Source organism: Cibotium barometz, chromosome 30 (genome assembly GCF_041138505.1).
Source record: "Cibotium barometz isolate CiBa-2024 chromosome 30, ASM4113850v1, whole genome shotgun sequence".
Taxonomy (NCBI): Eukaryota; Viridiplantae; Streptophyta; class Polypodiopsida; order Cyatheales; family Cibotiaceae; genus Cibotium; species Cibotium barometz.
Window position 1 is genome coordinate 30,665,804 of NC_141075.1, and position 11,801 is coordinate 30,677,604.

The 11,801-nt window shown below is 42.4% G+C and overlaps 1 long non-coding RNA gene and 1 pseudogene across 2 annotated transcripts in view; both read left to right on the top strand.

The window, feature by feature from the left end:
• The window catches only part of LOC147621376 (SPX domain-containing membrane protein OsI_17046-like), a 40,850-nt pseudogene extending 38,596 nt beyond the window's left edge, over nt 1–2,254 (top strand). Inside the window, exons 8-9 of the transcript XR_015269815.1 lie at nt 1,631–1,780; nt 1,907–2,254. The product of XR_015269815.1 is annotated as an SPX domain-containing membrane protein OsI_17046-like (transcript). The remainder of the gene's footprint in view (nt 1–1,630; nt 1,781–1,906) is intronic.
• A 1,726-nt stretch (nt 2,255–3,980) lies between these two features.
• LOC147621377 (uncharacterized) lies at nt 3,981–5,851 on the top strand. The gene is made up of 2 exons (XR_015269816.1): nt 3,981–4,259; nt 4,388–5,851. It is a non-coding gene; the product is annotated as an uncharacterized LOC147621377 (long non-coding RNA).
• Nucleotides 5,852–11,801: the final 5,950 nt, after the last annotated feature.

Genomic DNA, 11,801 nt, shown 5'->3' on the forward strand with positions numbered 1-11,801 from the left:
GAGCCTTTGAGCAATCCCAAAGACAATGTCACTAAGACTGCTGAGGGTTGCCGCACCTTGGGCAAGCTGCTGGACGACCTCCAACTGCCAACCAAGTGCCAACTGCCAAGCTCCTGCCTGCCATTAGTCAAAGAAAGAGGGTGATCTTTCTAGGCCAAAAATTGTCCCAAAGCCTATTCCAAAAATCGGAGAAGAAACACTATGAGAGGCCCTGTGTGACTGCCAATGTGCTACAACTGTCAGGGTGCCATCAATCTTTGGCATCTGGATCCTACGGCCTAGCCACGCTGAATATGCAAAAAAGGGGGCATCCAGAGTCTCCTCCCGATAGGTGGGATCATGCCAAGTCCACTCTCCCGGGTCCCACTGGAGGCACGTGAGGGGTCGGCACTCCCAAATCCATAGCCGCCAAGATCTCTCCCTAGCCACCTTGGCCAGTGGTGGGTCTATGTGCCACTCCTGTGCATGAAATCCAATCACCCTCACCCTCTGTAAGGTTGAGCCACTGAAATCCTCTAAGGGGGGCTCGGATCTCTCTAATGTGGCATGGGATCCAATAGAAAAAGTGAGCAAACCACTGTCCTCATCTGCTCCATGAACTACCACAATGATATCATGCCTGGTAAACACGCGAAGCCACATTGGGGGAGACGGTTTTGGGATAGGAGCCAGCCACTCCTCAGGAATAGCTGAGTCGATGTCGATTGTGAGCTTGTCTCTACCTCGGATCCCTACCAAACCTCTCTTGAACCTCCGGGGGTAACTGCTTGTGTACAGGTCAATCTCCAAGGGACCTGGCAGGTCCTAAGTTCAATGTGCCCCATGATACATGAGGTTAGGGCCCCAACATATGGCCACTTAGTAAACGGATCAAGGGGCTCCAAATCAATGGCTGCCGAAGACGCTCCTTTGCGGCAACCAGAGCTAGCTGCCTGAGGGTGGGTCCCAAGGTCGGAGTAAACTCGCTGAAAATCTGTCCTCAAAGGCAAGGCTAAATCTGCGGTCCCGCATCTCAGTGAAGATCCATCTAGTACCCTGCGGCCAAGGGCCCCCTAGACTCGGGGTGCGGGCTGCAATCTGGGCCAAGAGGAAGTCCTTCCAAGGCTCACCACCGGGAAGGAGTCCTCTAACAATCAGCTTGCCTAGCAGGGCACGGCTCTAAATAGCGGGGTCAATGATGCCTAGGCCCCCTCTACGTCGCGGCTGAATGATCACTCTCCATGCCACCTTTTTTCCTGGCAAGCCTCCCGTCACCACTGCTGGTCCATAAGAAATTCTGGATCAACCGTTGTACCTAACCTATACATGCTCGAGAGAAGGCTCAACAAGAAGTAATGTACCACATGGTGGCAAGGACCTGGTTCGCCACCACCACTCTACCAACTAGGGAAAGTCTCACTAAACTCTAGTACAAAAGCTTATTCCGAATGCTCAGAAGAAGGGGGGGCGAGCTGCTGCTCGGGAGAGAGATCGACGCCCACCTGACATCCAAGATAGCGAACTAAAGTGCCCCTCTGAACTAGAAAGAATCAACTTGGCACCAAGCGTGGGCAGTTGGAGCGCCCCCAAGTGTTTGTAGTTACCATCAAGAAGGCATGTTTATGTTATGCCATTTCTCATGCTAACATAGTTGTGGGTTTTTGCAGGCAAATTCTTTTTGCATCAGAGGTAATTACCTGCTTGGGCATAACTATCTGTTTCGCCGGACCAGTGCCATACACAGTAGCTCAGTATGTTAGTGGAGCCCTGATCACATTTGTGTCAGCGGAGGTTCTCGAAGGCAAGCGTTATTGTTTCCACTGAATACCCATGGCAGAAAGCATGTCATTTGTTGTTTTACTATTAAAAAATAATTATTCTTTTGTGAGTTTTTGTTGCTGATATTTTACCTTGAATTGTTACCTAGGGGTGAATTTATCACTGCTTTCAAAGGTCATGTCTACACGGCTTGCTCGGGGTACATACAACAATGGCTTGCTTTCTACAGAGGCTGGCACCTTAGCACGTGTAGTGGCAGATGGTACTATTACCTTGGCAGGCTACCTAGGGACAAGCTTCCTTTTGAACGTGACACTAGCACCAACATTGTTTTTTGGGATTGTATCATTGATAGCTACCTTCTATTCTTACAACTCTCTATTCTGAAAAGAGAGGTTTTTTTTAATGTCTAGCACAAATAAGCTATGTGCAATATCTTTGGGACTTGATAACAAAGCCTCGAATGAGATTAAAGGCATTTATTATCTGTCTTTCCAATACACCTCTCACCATGTGCTTGCCTTCTTGTAATCTTTTGTGTGTGTGTGTGTGTGTGTGTGTGTTTTTTGGGGGGGGGGGGGGTGGGGGGGATGGGAGGGTTGTTGTGTGTGTGTGTGTGTGTGTGAGAGAGAGAGAGAGAGAGAGAGAGAGAGAGAGAGAAGAGAGTGAGAGGTCTTGATGTATTTAGAGCTCTTGAAGCAAACCTTTCCTTGGTTTATGCCTTCCCAACCCTTGGCACCGATTGCCTTGGCTTCTTTGTTTGTCTCTTTATTTAACCATTCATGGTATTTGTGCAATCTTCATCATGGATTTATTTTCTTGTAAAATGGGTTAGTTCTTTAACCAAGAGAAAATGTGTAAGGATAAGGTTCAAGCATGTCAAAAATAGATACATTGTCCAAGGTAGAGTCCATGCAAGAGTCTTGCATGAGATCCTTTTGAAGAGTTAATTAGTAGGATTAGTGTAGATCTTGCAATCAATAGATTGGGCTTAGCTTTTATGTTATCTTCTCAATCATGCAAATTTATATTCAATAAGTGCAGTTTTAGGTCTGTATTAGAATTGTAATCAAACCTGAAATTCATCCTCTTTAACAAAGTAATTCATCTGTAGTCTTGGTGGGTGAAAATTTATGATTGTCGACTTTTTATTCTGCAACAATTTTTAGCAGAAATACTCATATGACTTTTTTTGCATAGCTTCTTCAACATGGAGGCTTGGGGAGAACCCCGCATCTCAAGGCTCATGTAGAGAAATTGGAGAGGGAACTCGGATTATATGTTTGGTATGGAGAAGTTGTTTGACAACATCCTACTCTCGAGGTCTTGCTATTTAATCTACTGCTCAAAAGCTTAAATGTGCAACTTCTTGGTACAAGTAGCGCATCAAGCGGGATTCAAGCATCATCTTTGCAGGTACCATGGGTTGCTTCAAAAGAGACTTTGATGTTTGGTATCAAGTCTATTGGACTGTACTAATCATAAGATAGACACAAAAAGGGCACTAAACTTATCTAGATATAATCACGAGCTTTGTTTCTCCGAGGCTTCTAATTGGTTTTACTATTGAAGAGAGTGCTTATATTGAGACCTTTTTGAAGGAAGCAAAATGATCTACACAGATTACACAAACATACCTAGAGCAACTGAAAGGGGCAAATAAATCCATGATGACATGGCCACATTGAGGTTGTTGGAGAGAAACATTGCGATTGGCAATACTCTGGTTGAGATGTATAGCAAGTGTGTTACTCTTGCAAAAGTGTAACTACTACTTTAAGAAATTTTCTATTCTCTCTGAGTGTAGTAATCATAGGATAGACCCAACAAGGGCAAAGTGAGCAAGCATCAAGCATTTTGATCAAATGCATTGTGAACTCCATATGCATTCATGTTTACCAGAATCTTGGAAAAATCACTTGTTTGTGGGCGTGATGAATGAATGCATGACGTAAGGGCCATAGCAAGCCCCAAAATATGGCACCAAAATGTTTTTTGCATTTCCATTAAATATATTCACAACTTTTTGTAGGTGTATTAATTAAAATGCCATTGATGTGGCATTTAATTAGTACATGAGGTTGCAATTAATTACTGCTACTTTTGAAAGTTGTTTTCGTGCTACTTTTCTGAGGTCTTTTTCAAAGATTTCATACTAAAAATAAATCTACATATTTAGTATTTTATGAGACATTCTCTCTCTCTCTCTCTCTCTCCTCGTGTATGGTCAGATGCCTACAATCGAAGGTATGTGAGAGGTGGTGGTGAGAGGAGAGAAGAGCTCAGTTCAGTAGGGAGATAGGCTCTCTCTTTCTTTGTGTCCGGATTAGGTATGCAGGACTGCAACTACAGGAGCTGCATAGGAGTGTGGAGGCGCTGCATAGGAGGAGGAGGAGGAGCAGGAGGTGTGATGGCACAGCTGAGACGTGGCAAGCATAGGACCGATTTAGAATTTCTTCAGGACAATTGTGAGAGGTGGCAAGCATTTAGAAAATTTTCAGGTACTCCTAAGGCTCGACCTTTGGATTTGCTGCGGGTAGAAATTAACAGGTTGTAGTGCGATTTTTTTTATTTTTTATTTTTTTGGGAAATAACTTGCCGCTTTGCTTTTTTTCTGACCTGGTTACAGTGCAGAAGATGGAGGAGGCTCATGAAACGCTTGCGGATTGGGTGAGACTTCATAAAGCCAAGAAGGCTCGCAAAGCCCTTGAGATGCAGGGCTAATGAAAAGGCCAAGAAGGCTCACACGGCCCCCTCATGTGTCTCATCCTTTTCATCCGCCCCCATCTCAAGATTTTGTGAAGGCTCAAGCCTCTCTTTGCCCTGAGATGCAGGCTGATGAAAAGACCTAGAAGGCCCCTGAGATGGAGGCTGATGAAAAGAATGAGCACATGAGGATAGGTCTGACAGGAGGAGCACCGGCCCCAACCTATCCGGACTTGATAGGTTCTATGTGGATGAGTGGGCTCGCGGTCATGGGGGCATGATTGGTATTCTACTACTTTCTCCGATCACACACCGGTTATTTTGTCTCTAGAGGATCCTTGGAGCACTCGAATCCCCGACAGCCTAATTCAAGACTCCAAGATATGCAGCAGGATAGAGCATGGATTTTGTGAAGGCTCTCTCAAGCCGCTCTTTGCCGTGTAACTTCTTCTCAGGGCTCAATTGTTTTGCATGCACCTTCTGATGAAAAGGATGAGAAAGCAGCAACAGAGAAGGAATTGAAGGATGCAAAAGATCTACTTATGAATTCGATTGAACGAGGTGCAGATCCGAAGATTCTAGAGATTGCTCGTAGCAGAGTTGAGAGAGCAGCATTGAATGATGCAAAGAAGGAATTGAATGATGCAGAAGTTTTACTTATCAACTTTGTGAGGCAAGGTGAAGATGAAGAGATTATGGAGATTGCCCATCTCGCAGAGTTGAGAGAGCAACAAGAATAGTTGATCACAAGGTAAAGTAATATACTGAAGCTAAGGGTTACAATGAGGGGTGGATTCAGGGATCCAGATTGCGCTAGTTAACTTTCCTTGTGCCTCAGCTGCAGTATAGGGTCCCCTAACAGCAGGGCACTCACTTCGAATCTGTACAAAGAAACATGAAAAACCTTTGATGAAAGTGGACCGTTTCAGGCTTTTTGGGATAACCATGCAGCGACGCTTCAGGCACAGTTATTCATGCATGCATTGCTTGGAAGATTCCACAGATATACCAGCATATACATCCTTTGGACAATCCATACCTGATTTGGCCAAGAACATCAGCAATTGCATAAATGGGTCCTTGCTTAGCGGTTCTCCATCATTTGGTCGCCCGTTCTCATCTCTTTTGACGAGACAGGTATCACCATCCCTAGCGGCCAACAAGACGACCGAAACACTTTTGGACATGTTGACAGAGATGGAGCTTCCATGGACGTGGATGTAGTTAATCAGGTAAGTAGTGTCCAAAAAAAGTGTGAAGTGATTTTAAGGAAAAGTCTACAGTTTCCCGTATTTAGCCAGTTTTTTGTAAAGCCACATGCAGACATTCAATTTTGTATAAAAACAAGAAGTGGAATCTGAGCTTTTTTCGAGTTTTTTTGGAGGAAGTGATCTGTTCATCTTGTGGTTGCTGTAAGGTAGTGAATTTCACACTTGTCATCTTGTTCTGAGTGATCAACATCTTCAACTTGGTCCTCTGTGGTTGCATCACTAAGTAGTCGTTTTTTTGTGTTGATTTTATGGTGTTTTTTTCTCCTGTCAGTGTTTATTGTTTTGCATCTCATAAATCTCCAGCAAAATTTCTTGAGGAACAATTCTTTTGTTATCAGTTGAGGCCTGCATCACTTGTCCACACACACATTGTTCATTTTCTTGATATATATGTGTATATTAATTAAGTTGGATGTTGAACAATTCAGTGGATCATGAATAGATGGAGGACGATGATGTGTCAACAAGAGAGAGGTATAACTTCCCACACCACAACAAGACCTAAACCTACTGTGAGGCTCTCAACCTCTCATCGTTTATCCAATCACTAGCTGGGTGTGGCAGCTCGCTGTGATGGAGCTAATGGGTGCTCCTTGAAGAAGCATCACTGGGATGTCCATGCACACAAGCACATGCTCATCCTCTATTGTTTCAAACAGGCTGCAAGAGAATAGAGCTCACTCACCTGTGTTGTCACACCACAGGCCCTTCCACTTAAGGGGTCAAGGGGGATGCAACTAGTGAGAGTGGGGGGGGGGGGGGGGGGGTGCGTGGGTGGTTGGAGAGCTACAAGTACAACAAGCTCTTTGTGCTATGTGGACATTTGACCAACTTCAGAGCCAGTAATCTAAGCCTAGGGGTAGTGTGCCTTTGGCACTATCTCCACACAGCCTTTAATGCTTGCGATGAGCGGATCAACCGCGCGGAAGTGGAGCACGGAAAGAGGGGGGGATCTCAAGCATACACGTGAGATGTGGCCTGGGATAATGTTTTCTGTAAATCCAGGCATGGGGAGCTCGCCGGAAAAAGCGGGACGGTGTCAGAAAGTGGGGCTGGGCCCACCGTGCTAAGGCTGCGTGGAGATAGTGCCGCCGAGGGTACCTTGCACTTTTGTGAGCCCCTTGAGGGACTTGCATGCTGAGGACACTCCATTAGTTAGGCTGCATTTATTGCATAACCTTCTTTGCAAGTATTGTTTGTGTAGGCAATTTAAATGTCCTGGACATAGGTAAAAGTCATAGCAAGGCATGTGCAAAGTTTGGTGCGGACCGGCATGTGACTTCACATTTTAACCATGTTTTTATGCTTGCATAAGTGACTTTATTTGGTAGAAAATTGGATGGTTAATAAGTTTGCTGAATTACATAAAACTAGAAAATCTAGAAGGCCATTAACTAAGACTAGTACAGATCATATGAATAGGCACCCCATAGGCCCATTTGTAGCATTCAGCCAAGAAAATAGCAAAACGAAGCTTTTGTTGATATCTTGAGGGAATATTTTTCGAAGGATACATAGCTTTTCAAAGACTTTAGATCCAACGGCCATCCCCTTATTTTCCAAAGCCTTGCTTTGAAAAGGTTTTATATTAAAACCTTAGCTTTGTTGGAATATTTATACAATTTTCATCATGGATTTATTCTTGTGAAATGGATTTGACCTTAGTGCAATGAAAATGTGTGAGAATAAGGTTCAAGCATATGTCAAAAATAGATACATTGCACAAAGTTGATTGCATGCAAGAGTAAAGAATGGAAAAGGAGAGAAGGGGGTCTTCTTGAAGGTCTATAAATTGATGTAATAATAGAAGAGTACAAGTTTATCTTTTACGTTTCCATGATAGCATTCAAGTGATTAGGAATATTAAGAGAGATTAGTGTAGATCTTGCAATAATTTGGGAGGCTAGTTGCAGCTTTTGCATCAGGCTAAGCAACCTCAGCTTGAGCTAGCATTAGCAACCATGCTGTGTTTCTCCTCTTTCTATGGCTTCCGAATTGGTATGTGTTTCCACAAGGTCTCTTCAGTATATTAGCTGGGTGGTCGACAGATCAAAGTGCAAAAATGGCTACTTCCCCACCTCCACTAGCTTTATGGCTGACTCACAATTTTGGAATAATTATTTGTGAATGTATTTTTCTCTCCTCTTCAACTACCTTTCTTCAACCTTGGCTTTGCTGACTTTCTTGTCAAAGCCATGCAATAGCAGTACGCACACCACCCTAGGGCACTGAGCAACGTCGGTGGCTGGGCTCCCATCTCCTAGTTGTTGCTCCCCCCCAAAAACCCGGCCGGAGGAGATATCTATGACAAGGTGCCATCACACCCTATATATGGCTCTTCAACTTCCCATGCTCTTGCATATGGGATAATCCACAACTTCTAGTCATGTGATAACCCGAGAGTAGCTACAAGAATTGCCACCTCCAACACCCTCCTTCAATTCCTCCTCCAATTCGAGCACCTCGATCAAACAAAGGTTAGGACCGCCCAGGACCACAAATGCCGAGCTCTGATACCATGTCAAAGTCACACAGCAACAGCACGCAACGTCGGTGGTTGGGCTTCTATCTCCTACCACCCTAGGGCACTGAGCAACGTCAACGGCTAGGCTCCTATCTCCTAGCCGTTGCTCCCCCCCAAAAAAACCTGGCCGAAGGAGATATCTGTGTGACAAGGTGCCATCACACCCTATATATGGCTCTTCGACTTCCCGTGCTCTTGCATATGGGATAATCCCCCACAACTTCTAGCTTAGATGCCACAGAGAGAGCCTATTGAGGGACAAGAGGGCAGTGGGACCAGAGCTGCCTAGACAGAGAGCCCTCACAAATTTTTTCAGAGCCAGCACTATAACCCCACCAGCCTCTACTCCCCATCTACAGGCCTACCTGGCAGACCACCCTCCAGAGGAGTCACCCTGAACAGAGCCATTGCCATCTGTAGAGCGAGACGCCCACGACCACGAGGATCGCATCCACGACTCCCTCACCATCGGCAGATTCGAGCCATCATTGCCCGCCACCGGAGGAGTTTACCGCGACTATTCATCGGTTCAGCTTTCAGCTCTTAGCTCTCTTAGGATGTTACTATTTTCTTTCTTTCTTTCAGATTTGTTATGATGAGACATCATCATCATCAATTGTACCTTGTTTTGGTCTCATGGGCCATTTCGGCCTTTAGGAGACGTTAATATATCTTTCTTTCTTTCTTCTTTATTTCTCTCTCTCTCTCTCTCTCTCTCTCTCCCATGCACACACACATTTACCTACATGCTCCAAGGTGTCCACTTCACCCATGGCTATGTGCTTCCATCTAATAGTCTGCTCTGACTAGAGTTTGGCTTCTAGCCTATTAAACTGGTCATTTAGGTGTTTGATTAGCTAAGGTTCTTTTTCATCTCCTATTTTTCTTGCTTTAGCAGTAGCCTCCACTGCTGGATGGCCTCAGTGTTGAAGGTTATCCTTGGGGGATTATCCAATGCAATTCGCATAATCGCGGGGCGTGGTTGGGGGATTTGTTGAATTGCCTGAAGACCACACTAGTCCCTTCCCCCTCCCCCCAAAAAAAAAGAGAGATCCCAAGCGTCCAGTTTCTGTTGCCTTGTCGATCTTCTTCTTTGCTTCATTGTGAGTATGTGTCATATGTGTGTAGTAAAGAATCAATGTTCACAGAAAACCCGCAAACCCTTACAACGTACTTGCAAAATTCATGATTTCACTTGTAAATTTTATTTTTGCAATTTTAAAGATCGACAAAATTTTAAGCATTTTAGTTATATTTTAGTGGAAAAACCTATAAATATTGAATAAAAACTTATAAATTTTAAAATTGCAAGCTTTAAGATCTGACAAGAAAAATATTCTCCGTGAACACTGGTTAAGATGTGCCACTTCATGAGTATGGGCATCATTGCATGACGATTGTAGTATCAAACCTTTTCAACATGTTTGTTAGTCCTTCACATGTGTGTAGTTAACACCGTCTGTGCCACATGTCTTCCATGCATTTGCCCTTGAATGGCACGTTTGCATGCGAAAAGCAGTCTTATAGTAGACATCTTCTTCAACCATTTGTCACTTGATGATAGCCTGACTTAAGGTTAATTTTGGAAAATACTTTGGCTCCTCTTTTAACTTATCTACGAGATCATCCATACATGGGAGATGATATCTATTCTTGATAGTATTCTTATTTAAAGCTCAATAGTCTATGCACATGCGAAACATTCCATTCTTCTTTTTGACAAGAAGAACAGGTGCTTCGTATGGTGAACTACTAAGCTTAATAAGTTTCCTATCAAATAGGTCCTCAATCTTAGACTGGATTTCTTGTTGCTTTAAAAAATTTACTTTATAAGAAGCTCTATAAGGCAGAATACTACAATGTCTATCCTATGGTCTTCCGATCTATAATTAGGTATCCAGGAAGTAATTTGTTCATAAAACAATCCAAAAATAAATCATCATTAAAAAGTTGCATGCAAAGGTTCCTTTTATGGATCTTTCTTGATTTTATAATATTTTTGGGTTTTTAGAAGGTTTTATGTTTTTTAATGATGATTTATTTTTGTGTGCTTAGGAATGACAAATCTTCCAAGAGTCCCTGGGTTCCCTACAAATCTGAGAAATCATAAAAATCATCTTAAGAAGTTCTAGATATTTATCCCTGGAATCTACAATCGAAAAGTCAGACTAGTTTGATTCGGCAATTAAACTCTTAATAATTACACTTTTTGGACGAGACGATCAAACTAGTAAACAATTCAACCTCGCTGGTTCGATGATGAAGCCTTAGATGACTCATGATTGGACTATCTAGCAATTGAACTTTTTAATGATTAACGATTGGATTAATCATACTGATTAAACTGATCTATGCATTGATTGTAATTGGACTTTTGCAGGTTGCTTGTACACCCAATCAGTGTTCGAAAAAAACTATTTTCCCAAAAAGTACAAAACCTTCATCTAAAAATTGTGAAATTATTTATAAAGAAAATTTTCAAATTTTGAAGGTTTTTGTTCTACAACCCCTCAAAATCTGCAGGTTTTTGTACCCTTAAGTTTCAAATTTGAAGGTAATTTGAAAAATCTGCAAGTACAAACTACACTATACCCGGGTTTTTTTCGAACACTGCACCCAATCGGTTGTACGGTAATTGCAATTTGTGAGAAGCAATTAGAAGCTGTGAGATGATTGGACTGTCTAATAATGATTGCACTTCTAGCATGTTAGTACCTACACTGACTGTTAGTTTGATAGATTTCCAAGATTTTTGTGCATTCAATGTGTCCGTCTCCTTAATATCCTTTGTCAGATTCAATTAGTAACAATAACTCCCCATTTAGTTGATTCTCCTACCATTTATAGCTCTACAGACCAAAATTGCCCACCCACACCAGTGTTCGAAAAAAACCGGGTATAGTGTAATTTGCACCTGCAGATTTTTAAAACTACTTTCAAATTTGAAACTTAAGGGTATAAAAACCTGCAGATTTTGAGGGGTTGTAGAACAAAAACCTTCAAAATTTGAAAATTTTCTTTATAAATAATTTCACAATTTTTAGATGAAGGTTTTTTACTTTTTGGGAAAATAGTTTTTTTCGAACACTGACCCACACTCACTTATTTCTAAGCAATTAGACTCTGGACGGACCTACCAATGATTGGACTTCATAGTAGTCCAACAATTGGACTTTTCAGCAGTGAGCTAATTTTGCCTTTTTTTTTTCCTGCACAATTTTACCTTTTACCCCTCTTTTGGGCCAGATTTATCACCTAGATTCCTTATTGAATAGTTTGAGGCTCAACTTGATGAAATAATGCCATCAAATAAGCATTGAACTCCAAAAATTCAAAGTTTTTTTTGTAAAAAATTAAAAGTTTTTAATTAGCTTAATTAAGCAAAAATTGTACAAAATTGAAACAATTGATAATGGGTACCCAAAACATGTTCTCGATATAGGTCAAGCCTTATATGAGCCGGTTTTTTTTACAATGGTAGGCATTTGGCCATGTGTAATGTGAAACACCTAAGCTAGGGTGGGGATTACAAAGAGGCACAG